Genomic DNA, 10170 nt, shown 5'->3' with positions numbered 1-10170 from the left:
GAAGCAGATGCTAGAATTCTAGCCAGAAGGCCCCTGGGAATTCTCAGAAATCTTAAGAAAAGCAATGACATTTCCATGAGCTTGGAGAAGGGAGCCGACTTAGGAAGCAACAGGCAGGCCCTGCTCTGGAGTTATTACTGAGCACAGTGCGCAGAGAGTACTTCACCTGGAGAAGCAGAGCCCGTCCTAATTTCCAAAAGCAGCCTTCAGGCGAGAGGATGGGTAACCAGCTCTTTGGGGTTAATTTCTCAGAGGATTCAGGGTTTCTGACAAAATCCTAAAATGCCATTTTGCCGTTTTTCTTCATTACTGCAAGCCATCTGCTTCTCTCTTCTGTAATGATTTGAGATGGGGTATTTAAGGGGCTTCAGGCTTAATTAAACCTGAAAAATAAATTCGGTGTCACTCAGCTTCAGGTATGATATCAACATTATAGTGTCTATCATTCTATTCCATGTAGTTACTGGATTCGTATACCTCCTTTTTTTTTTTTTTTTTAAAGATTTTACTTATTTTATTGCGAGAGAGAGAGAGCAAGCGAGAGCATACACACAAGCATGAGCAGAAGGAGGGGCAGAGGGAGAAGCAGGCTCCCCAAGGAGTAGGGACCCTGACTGAGGGCTCAATCCCAGAACCCCAGGATCATGACCTAAGACGAAGGCAGACACTTAACTGACTGAGCCACCAGGTGCCCTCTTCTTTCTTTTAAGAAAAATAAAGCCCTCTTGAAAAATCTCTTGAAGAACATCCCTCATATTTTAATATTTAACAAAAACCCTTATGACAAGGAAAGGCACCCAAGGAAAGAGGGTTATTGGAGGAGAGAACATCCTGAAGCTCAAATGTTGAACATTTCTCCAAGACTCTATTTGGCCGAGTCATTACATATTTGAAAGTCATGCCTGGGTTCTTTCTTGTAAGTCACTGTGTCCATCAAAGGAGGCACTTGGCTCTCCCTGTAGCCCCAGTGTTCGACATGGTCAATGTGCTATAACTATTTGTTGACTTGGGCATTCCTAAGAGATTGTTAACACTGAGAGGTTAATTGGGATCTAGTTCTAGGAAATTCCCAAAGGTAAAAATACTTTGGTGTAAATGAAGCCCCTGATCATAAGGTCCTGAATTTCCTTGTTCTTTACTAATTTTGATCAAGATTCAGGAAGGCAGAGGGGGTAATTCCCAGGGTGGGATTTGGGGGAATGTAGGGGAAGATGGCAGAGGGCTGGGGTATTTGTCCATGCTATCTACACACATTAAGGTTAGTGCTTTTAGACCTCCTTTTGCCTGTTTTCAAAAACGTCACTATCAAAAGTTATTCAAAATAACCGAATGATGAATAGACTTTGTAAAATGTCCATTACCCACTGAATTAGATACTGTCTTGTATTATTCTCCTTACTTTTATCGCTATACCTTGAGTCTCAAATAGATGTTGAATTCCATGAGAATAGGGCCCTATCTTTCCCATCTCAGGCCCCTGCTGCAGCCCTCTGTGGCTCCATCCTCCCTCCACTACTAGTCCTTCCCCAAGTTCACCAATACCTCCTGTCTTCAGGCTCAGTACACTTGCTCAGTTCCGTAAATAATGGATGAGTCAGCTGGAGCTTCTTATCCCTTAAGACATAGAGGAGATTGTCTCAAGGAACACCCGGTGCCTTCTCCCAGCCTTTTGCACATTCCTGGGAGGACCTATGTTCTGGGTTACCTCTTGTTCTGACCTCCTGTTCCTATGAATTAGTTCACCTTAGGGCTTGTCTTGCTGTTTCTTATAACCTAATTGTGAGACCCAGCCATTTCCTTATTTTCTGTAAATTTGCATGGACATATCTTTGTATGTATGGCAGACTTTATTTTTACCAAAAATTCAGGAAGACAGTAGGCTCTGTATCACAGAAAGACAAGTTACTTTACTCATTCTTTATAGCCTCCTTGGTTGTGTTCTTAAAAATATCCTTCTGGGGCCACCTGGGTGGCTCAGTCGGTTGAGTGTCCAATTCTGGATTTCAGCTCAGGTCATCTCAGGGTTGTGAGATCAAGCCCCACATCAGGCTCCACACTGGGCATGGAGCCTGCTTGGGGTTCTTTCCCTCTCCCTCAGCCCTTCTCCATCCCTCACCCAAGCTTGCTCTTTTCTCTAAAAAAAATCCTTCTGCCATTTCTTCTGTCAGGTTATGTAACCTCCTCTCCATCTTCTCTCTTCTTCTTTTCCTTTCTCATAGGAGAAAACAAAACTTACAACTGTCCTTTCCCCCACAACAATTCTTCACATTTTCTGAGCCTCCTGTACATCTTCAAGGACCACACTAAAGTTTTAAAATTACCACCCCAAGGAAAGGCTCTTCTTAAATTCTAAGACAGATCAACTTCCATCCTAGTTTTTGTCTAGATATTAATTAGTGGGAGGATATGGTGATGGTTTAGTTTCGTAGTTACTCTGATTCCCACTTTCCCCATCTATAAAATGGGAATATGCTAGCACTTGCCTCAGAGAAGGGATGTGAGAATGAGTAAGTTAATGTGCAAAGTCCTTAGCACAGTGCTTGATTCGTGATTTACCTGTTCCTATTTGTTCCCACTCTTCTTATTGTAGTCCAAATCAAGGGCCAGCAACCCCATGGAGGCTTTTGTGAGCTCCCCTAGCCAGAGCTAATCAGTTCTTCCAATTGCTCCCTCCCTCCATGTATTCTTGTGGCACTGGCTTTACACTTCCCCTCAGGCAGATTGAAGCACTCGGATGCCTAAGGCAAGCCCCTAAGTGAATTTTCAGTTTGAAGGGAAGATGGACATGGGCATATAAAAAGGGAATGGCCCAAGGAAGCTAGGAATGGGTAGAGGGAGGGCGAGCAAGGAGGTGCATTCTCCAGCTCCAGGGTCTTGAGTTCAAAGTCAGGAATGTGATCATGTTGCCAGTGTTGTCAACCCTGAATACCATTATGCAGTTCTTGTGTCAGGTTTTCATCTGTTGCAAATTTTACCATGCTGTAGTTTTAGGGCTTGCCACTGTTACACTGTGTTGATTATTTCAACATGTGTGTATCAGTCAGGACTTGATCAGGGAAGCAGAACTACTATGAGTTATGGGATAAGGAATGTATTATAGGAAATGGACCTTACAGAATTTTGGGAAGAGGTAGGGAAGAAAAGATCTGAAAAGGGGAGCTGAAGACTCAGAGGAAGGTCACTAACCAGACCTGGCTTACAGGGAAATGTGGAAACTAGGCAAATCCAACTGCTGGAGTAGAATTGGGAGGAGGGCCGGGGTAGAAATCCACAGGGGACTGTTGGCTCTCTATGATGGCTTCCTCTGTATGTTCACAGCACAGCATCTGCTGGCAGGCCCAGGGTTGCTGCTAGCAGAGCAGGCAGACGGGCAGGAGGGTTGGGTGCAGAGTCGGGAAGGCTGAAGGCAAAATGGAAACAGCTAGCACATCTGTCCATCTCTCACCACTTCTTACTGATGACCACCTTTAGACTGAAATGTTACCTGCTTCATTTCTGCTCTCTAAATCTCATACTACTTCTCTTTTGGCCAACTCAACTCAGAGTCACACAGAGAAAGGAATTTTAGGAAACAGCTCCCAGTAGAACAATCCAGCAAAACATTCATTCTGAATCTCAGTATTCACTGCAAATTGGAAAAATGGCTGATTGCTAACATCTACTTCTTGGAACAAAGAATAAATAACAAAGAGGGAAAAGTTATAGGATCTGGGAAAATGGCACAGTCGGATTTTTGGAACAAACAGTCCATAATCAGACTCATACATCCATACATAGGTAATATATGATATAGTTCTGCAGAACAGTGGAGAAAGGATAGTCTTTTCAGACAAATGGTGCTGAGCCAATTGGATGTTCAAGTGGAATAAATATTAATTTTGACCTTCTACCTCACAGTACATATAAATATCAATTCTAAGCACATTATTAATCTTAAAAAAGGAGACTATTGGGATGCATGACCAGCTCAGTCTGTAGAGCATGTGACTCTTGGTCTGACTTCAAGCCCCACGTTGGGCATGGAGCCTACTTAAAAAAAATAATAATTAGAATTTTTTTTAATTAAAAAAAAGGAGACTATCTCCATGACAGATTACCCAAGATGGGTAAGATTTCCTAAATAGAACCCCCAAACCACTAATTGAGAAAACACAGAACAATTATAAAATGCAATTGTTGTCTGGGGTATAAATTACCTCAACCACTTTGGAAAACTGTTTGATGGTGTCCACTAAAGTTGAATATATTCACACCCTGTGTTCTAGCAATTTCACTTTTAAATACACCCTGTGTTCTAGCAATTTCACTTTTAAATACAATATAAATATGTATGTAGGCTTACTAAAGTATTTATTTAAGAATGTTCATAGCTGCTTTATTAGTAGCCAAAACCAGGAAGCAAGCTAAATGTCCATTAACAAAAGAGCAGATAGGGGTGCCTAGGTGGCTTAGTCAGTCAAGCATCTGCTTTTGGCCCAGGTCATGATCCCAAGGTCCTGGGATTGAGCCCCATATTGGGCTCCCTGCTCAGCAGGCAGTCTGCCTCTCCCTCTCCCTCTGACCCTCCCTCCTGCTCATGCTCTCACTTGCACATGCTCTTTCAAATGAATAAATAAAAATCTTTAAAAAATTTTTTTCTAAAAAAGAGCAGATAAATCAGTGTAGGTATGTATATGGAATACTCTGCAGCAATGAATATGAACAATTACTGTTCCATGCAAAACACAGATGAATTTCACAAACATGATTTTGAACAAAGGAAGACAGACACAACTAAATATATAGTGTGTGACTCTCTATAAAGCTCAAAATGGGAGAGGCAGGAGCAACACGGGGAAGACAGAGCTGACCTGGAATGCAGCCTGTACCACCATGAGCCTCCTCAACAAGCCCAAGAGTGAGATGACCCCAGAGGAGCTGCAGAAGCGGGAGGAGGAAGAGTTTAACACAGGTCCGCTCTCTGTGCTCACACAGTCAGTCAAGAACAACACCCAGGTGCTTATTAACTGCTGCAACAAGAAGCTCCTGGGCCGTGTGAAGGCCTTCAAAAGGCACTGCAACATGGTGCTGGAGAATGTGAAGGAGATGTGGACCAAGGTACCCAAGAGCAGCAAGGGCAAGAAGAAGTCCAAGCCAGTCAACAAGGACCACTACATCTCCAAGATGTTCCTATGTGGGCACTCAATCATCGTGGTCCTGCGGAAACTGCTCATCGCTGGCAAGTAGCAGCTTCCTCTGCGCCGTCAGAATTTGCTCCCTCCTGCGAAGATCTGTCCTTTGTAATGAAAATAATCAAGTCCTGGGTTTTTTCTTAAAAAAAAAAAAAACAACTCAAAATGGATAAAACTAACCTATCATGCTAGGAGTCAAGATAGTGGTTTCCTTTAGATATGGGGATTAATGGCTGAGAAGAGGGTATGATGGGAGCTCTGGATGAGCTGGGACTATTCGGGTTTTGACCTGGAGGGTGGTTACAATCTCTGACAATTCGTTAAACTACACATGTATGATATATGCTTTCTGTATGATTGTTTTACTTCAAATTTTTAAAAAGATTTATTTTTATTTTTTTATTTTTTAAAATTTTTATTTATTTATGATAGTCACACAGAGAGAGAGACAGGCAGAGACACAGGCAGAGGGAGAAGCAGACTCCATGCACCGGGAGCCCGACGTGGGATTCGATCCCGGGTCTCCAGGATTGTGCCCTGAGCCAAAGGCAGGTGCTAAACCGCTGCGCCACCCAGGGTTCCCAAAAAGACTTATTTTTAGAAAAACTTTTAAAATGTCCTGTGTTATCCATTACCAACTGTCATATCTAGTAGTCTTTTTCTTTTTATGTATTTTATCATCCCTCCTACGTTATTTCCTACCCCCTTGCTCTAAAAATGTGTTTCCTTTCATAATTCTTCTTGCACCTTGGGCCGCTAACTTTATTGCTCAACAAATATTTCTTGAGTATCTCCAGTGTACCAATCACTGAGCCAGGCCTAGAGTTTGTGATGGTGACTAAGCTACCAAAGGCTTTGACCTTTTGGAGCCCCAGCTCCCAATGAAAAGAGGCTTCTAAACAGGTCATTACATCATAACTGTCACTTCTCACCCCTTTTCGAAATTTAGGCTTTCCCCAGAGTTCTAGATTAGAGAGCCACCTTTTCAAAATCCACTGTTTGTGCCCAATAATGACCCTAATTTTCCCAACATCATTGCTGTGTAAGACCTCAGCATCAAATGTGGCAATTTCCTTCATCCCGCATCCCAGATTCGGCCTCATCCTACACATTTCTACCTCTGAAACATACATACCCACTCCTGTTTTCCATTCCTGTTGCTTCCAACCAAGTTGAAATCCTGACTCCTCCTGTTGCTTCCTCATTTAGGATTGATTTGCAGAAATAGAAGCCCCTCAGGCTGGTTTGATCAAAACTCAGGTTTAGGTAGCTAACAAATTACTGAAAAATCTGGGGAAGACATTTGAAACAGAGCTTCCAAGAACAACCCCCAACCCTTGGAATCCTAATACCTCTGCCAACAATTGGAAATTGATTCTTGTCGCTATAGAAGTCCTTGAATTAGGAAGCAAGTGACCCCAGCACCTTGTTGCCTGTGTATCATCCATGTCCCCAAAATGGATCTTTGTCCAGAAGTCCAGCTACAAAGAGAGGTGTGACTTATAGTTCCCAGCTTTCCAACCTTAGCAGTACAGGTTAGAATGGATGTCGAGCATGCCAGATCTCACTGTCTCCCTCACTTCCTACCTAGACTCCCAGCTTTCCCTGCTTTTGCCCACAATTTCCATTCTCTTCATTGCTTCTGGCTCTGATTATTATCACTCCACAGCTCAAAAGCCTCCTGTGACTCATCCTCTCCACTAAATTAGGTTAAAGTGCCCTCACCTGTCATTCAAGGCCCTGTGTGATCCGATCCCAAATGGTTTTTCTGTTTTATGTCCTACTCCACTGCTACAATTTCCTTTACACATTCTGCTCATTCCCACTTCATGCCTTTGTACATCTTCTACCCCTTTCTGCCATCATTTCCCATTAAAATACATAATTTATTTAGACATTGTGTCTGAAGACAGAGAGGTGGGCTAGAATCTTAACTCTGCCTGGGAAAATGAGTCATCCTGAACTCAAAGCATCAGTTCTCTGCCCTGTAAAATAGGGATAATAATAGTACCTACTTTACATGTTGGGATAGATAAGGTTACAGGTAAGAATCTAAGCTGTTAGTGCACACCCTCTACAGATGGTGACTTCAGTATTGTCCTCTTGACCTCTGTACCCCATCATTCAGGTGCTCAGTAAATACTTGTGTAATGAATGGACAAGCAAACCAAGCAGCAACAAGGGCCTTAGCTAACCTAAGGTCAAACCAAGGTGATACTTGGTCCCTTCCTGGTCAGTATCACAGTCCTGGGTGGGGTCATACAACACAAGTATGAGTGGAGGAAGAGTCTCCACTTGTATTATCAAGTCAGGAGAAATAAAAGCTATGAATCTTAACAGTTAAGCTGGGATACAACCCCATGTTGTGCCATAGGAAGTTACCAGCGCCTCATGGATTGAAAACAGTTTGGCAAAGATTCCCTTCCCAAGATTTTATTTGGAGGCCTCTCATCTCTGTGCTTGGAGAAATAGCTATCTGAATACAGAAAGTGGAAGGAGGCAGGAGATCTCACGTCAGGTACATTCCCATCTGAACTCCAGTGGAAAATATTCATGCAATCTCAGATGTTGCTGGAGGAGTGAAAATTGATATGCCCCACTTTGGAGATCCATTTGGCAGTATTTATTAAATATGAAGATACACATACCCTATGGCCCAGAAGTTCCACTTCTAGGTCTCCACCCTAGGAAGATGCTCTCACAATGAGACTCATTCAAGGAGACATTTATTAGATCCAGGAATTAAAACAACCCGAGTATTCACCAATGATGAATAAATAAAATGTACATTTAAACATAAAGTACAAAATAGCAAATGGGAAGGCATGAACTAGATTTTTGTCTATCAGTATGGATAGATTCCAAAAGTATAATTTTGAGTGAAGAAAACAAGTTGCAGAGCAATGCTTTCAGAATATTGAATATGTAAGAGCAACATATATATTGTTCAGGGATACATATCTGTACAAGCTTGAAACAATGGATTGAAGGGATACAAGCTGAATTCATCATTGTAGTTACTTTTGTAAAGAGGAATTAGACCAGGAATAAAGAGGACTTAAATTTTATCTATAATATTTTTCCTCAGGGATCCCTGGGTGGCTCAGCAGTTAAGTGCCTGCCTTTGGCCCACGTGTGATCCTGGAGTCCTGGGATCGAGTCCCACATCAGGCTCCCTGCATGGAGCCTGCTTCTCCCTCTGCCTGTGTCTCTGCCTCTCTCTCTCTCTCTCTCTCTGTGTGTGTCTCTCATGAATAAATAAAATCTTAAAAATATATATATATATATATATTTTTCTCTTTTAATTAAAAAAAATCTTAAAGCTTTAGAGGACAGATACCAACAACTGCTTTTAGAATGATGTTTGGGGTATAAGAACTCTATTCTAATGAGAATGTTTCTTTTTTTCTCAGAAAATGAAGATATGGCTATGAGTCTAATTTACAGTCTATGTATGTGTGTTGTGTTGCACTGTGTTGGATGAGGAGGCATTGGTGAAACCAACCATGGTTGCGCCACGGTTCCCAGCAGAATGTCCATTTGTAGGCAACAGAAATTAATCATGGCCATGGCATTTAAATTTGAACAACTTAAATACCTATGGACCTTTCTGACTCTCTGATGAAAGCTATGTCCTCTTGGTTCTAGGGGTAAAAATACTCATACACACAATTTGGCATATAATATTGTGGAGTCTGTAAGCCTCAGGTTAAATCTGCACTACTTCAGGATATCCGGAGGTTGGCTTTTTTTTGACCTCTAGAACATCTATTAGAAATGCATGGCAAAGAGACCAGAGAGACTTGTTAAAATAATATATAAATACAATGCTGTCTTTGCAGAAAGACAGTTTGAAGTGAGGGAGGGAGAGAGAGAATGTGTGTGTGTGTGTGTGTGTGTGTGTGTAAAAGCTGCTTAAACCCTAAAAAAAAAAAAAAAAAAAAAAATAAGCACAGCTTCTCAAGAGCTCTTAGTTTGCATCCTGAAGTGTAATGCCAGTGTAAATGCCAGCATCCCCAGCATCTCAGTCCTTGGAATTTGTTTCTCTCACCCTGGAGCAGGAAGTTTAGAGAGACCTGTTTGGTCTCAGTGATGTTTGTTCTTACTGCAGGGACCACACAGTGTCCAGCTGGCCACAGGCCAGCCTCTGTCATCCCTTGCTGGAAGGCCTCAGGCTCTCACCCAACATCCCTGATGAGACAGAGCATCCCCATGCAGGGCACACACGGCCCCCTTTTACCCCCTTACCTCAGGTGGGGACCAAGATGGCTTTTGAAACTGAACATTTTTTTAAAAAATCATTTTGGTATTGGGAGTTTCTGAATTTGATGTCTAGCAAAGGAATTAAAATACAGGAATGTGATTGAGAAATTATTTGAAAATTTTAGGTCTGCTCCATCTTTTCCAGTTGATAACGAAAGTCTGTCGAGGAGGGTGACAAGCTGCCAGCTCCCCCGAGGGCAGCTTCCCAACAGTCGCCTTCCCATTGGCAGCACTGTGGTCAAAACACAAGAGAGTAATGAGACATTTAGAGGAAACTTAATCTCTTCCAAAGACCCAAAGTCAGATGTAGCCCTTAAATATTTTATAGGAAAATATTTGCAAAAAATGTGACTTGGCAATAAATCACAAGATGGTACTCATTAAGGTTACTTGCTGACTGAGACAACTGGAATAATGATCCAGGCCCAGAATTATTTTGGAGCCATGAAAAATCTATCAAGATATATGCATAAAATCTTGTTCTTTCATTTTGCTAAGGCGATCTTTTTTGGATTGTGTGAATAAAGCCCAGTTTGCTCCACTCTGAAATCCAGAGAAGCAGCATGACCTGGGGCAGCTCATGCAGAGCCCTCTCTCCATTTTTGTTGAAACAGAAGAATTGGCCTCCTTGTCCCCATTACAACCAACTCTCCTTCAGAATCTCACCTCTGCAGGTGAGGGCAGATTTTAAAGAAATCCTTGCCCATAGAAAAGTTGTTATTCCCCAGGGCCTCCC

At 42.2% G+C, this 10170-nt stretch overlaps 1 pseudogene; it reads left to right on the top strand.

The window, feature by feature from the left end:
* Window positions 1-4862: 4862 nt before the first annotated feature.
* Window positions 4863-5295, top strand: LOC144282823 (small nuclear ribonucleoprotein Sm D2 pseudogene; annotated as a pseudogene).
* The last annotated feature ends 4875 nt before the right edge of the window (window positions 5296-10170 follow it).

This window comes from Canis aureus, chromosome 14 (genome assembly GCF_053574225.1).
Source record: "Canis aureus isolate CA01 chromosome 14, VMU_Caureus_v.1.0, whole genome shotgun sequence".
In the NCBI taxonomy this organism is placed as follows: domain Eukaryota; kingdom Metazoa; phylum Chordata; class Mammalia; order Carnivora; family Canidae; genus Canis; species Canis aureus.
The sequence above is the reverse complement of the archived record's forward strand: the minus strand, read 5'-3'. Positions and strand labels throughout refer to the sequence as shown.